This window comes from Carassius gibelio, chromosome B25, assembly GCF_023724105.1.
Source record: "Carassius gibelio isolate Cgi1373 ecotype wild population from Czech Republic chromosome B25, carGib1.2-hapl.c, whole genome shotgun sequence".
Taxonomy (NCBI): Eukaryota; Metazoa; Chordata; class Actinopteri; order Cypriniformes; family Cyprinidae; genus Carassius; species Carassius gibelio.
In genome coordinates this window covers 19,906,045-19,907,865 of record NC_068420.1, presented here as the reverse complement: position 1 = coordinate 19,907,865, position 1,821 = coordinate 19,906,045, and the positions used below count along the sequence as shown (strand labels likewise).

The window sequence follows — 1,821 nt, the reverse complement described above, 5'->3', positions numbered from 1 at the left end:
TGCGTCAGACATTTGACGAGTAGGGAGTGAGACTGTGATTTAAATATGTGCAAATAAAGACCAATACAAACTTTTAATGGACCCATCAGAACCAGTATGAAACTGTGACAGAAACCATTATGTGCAAATCGTGACCAGTACAAATTTGTATTGGAAACCTATACAAACGAATAAATCCTAATGGAATATGCCTAGACACACTATGTAATGGAAAACATTTGGTAATAGTTTTGATGATTAATTGCTGATGGTTTGTAATGTTTTTTTTTTTTGTTTGTTTGTTTTTTCAGCAGGGTACTTTGTATTTTGGACCTTCACTGAGAATAAACTTTTCTTCCTCTGGGTCATAACACTGAGCAATGAAGAATTATTCATAGAAGGTCATCGTATGCCTGATCAATTCTTTCTCATCTGAAAAGAAAGAAAGAAAGAATCATAAAAATAGCAGTAGCTTTTAAGATTAATGATCAGTATTGTAACTTTGACCATATGTTACATCCTTCATGATTATATCTACCTCAAATATTTAGTTCAATAATTAATAACATAATTGATTAAAATTAAAGCTTGCTATTTGTTTGTGATCCTCTCATCAGCAGCTGCAGTGTCTCTCAGCTGTATCAGTGCAGTCACTGTGACTCTGACTGACGGAGGTTTTTGTTCGACTCTTTATCACTGTGTGAACACATAGCTACTACTGATATCGTGTGCACTCTGACAGTAATAATCTCCTGTATCTTCAGTCTGGACTCCACTGATGGTCAGAGAGAAATCACTGCCAGATCCACTGCCACTGAATCTAGATGGAGTTCCTGACTGGAGGCTGTTTATTCTATAAATGAGGAGTTTAGGAGCTTCTCCAGGTTTCTGTAAGTACCAGGACAGACATGGTGGACTGCAGCCTGTTAAAGGAGTGCTGGCGCTGCATCTCATCACTACAGTCTTTCCTAGTTCAGTTGTTTGAACTGCAGGAGTTTGAGTAACTGTTATCTGTCCGCTGGAGCCTGAGAGAGAAATGTATATTATTCATATAATTACATCAAGACAAATACATTTTTTTAACATATTATATGTTAGCTTAACTTCATTGATTATACTTCTTAATCCAATCTCTCATTATGTACCTTGTATACAGCTGAGCAATGTCCAGATGAGGATGATGATGTTGTTCATTGTTGTTGTTGTGTCTTGTGTGATGATGAAGATTGTGTTCTGTTCTGCTCTCAGTCATGAAGTGTTAAACTCACAGCTCTATAAACACTCATGCAAAGTATCTCTGTATGTAAATGTCTTCATACACAAAACAGACAGCTGTCAGTCTCAGACCACAGATGAATTAATTCAGTCACGTTTATGCGTTAAACCATTAGAAGCTCAAATATTTTGTGATGAAAATGAAATTTTCATTGTTTTCATTGTTCATTGTAAAAAGACAGATACTTTCAACAATGTGTGTTTTGTTGTTTCAGCTTGTTTGTTATTCATATACTCTATAGACGTATATATTATCATTTAAATGTACACTTATAGACATTTAAATATCTAACATTTCTTTAATAACAGAAGTGACAACAGATTTCTTAAAGCGGGGGTACAGTGTTGTTTCGTTTATTCAGAGTTGTTCACAGTGTTAAAGACATGGATTCTCATGCTAAACATGGCCAAAGTAAAAAAGAAAAAAGAAAAATCACAAATGACAGATTTTCTGTGCTTTAAATCTTACTTCTGGGTTGGTACATAGGATTTGTTTGAGAATGTCTCCAAATAAGTGTGTTTAGATGTGAAGGAAAGTTTACCGTGTTCAGCTTCCACAAGAACCCA

The 1,821-nt window shown here is 35.1% G+C and overlaps 1 pseudogene; it reads right to left on the bottom strand.

Annotated features, from left to right (window-relative positions):
• Window positions 1–242: 242 nt before the first annotated feature.
• On the bottom strand, window positions 243–1,231 carry LOC128013760 (immunoglobulin kappa variable 1-39-like; annotated as a pseudogene).
• Window positions 1,232–1,821: the final 590 nt, after the last annotated feature.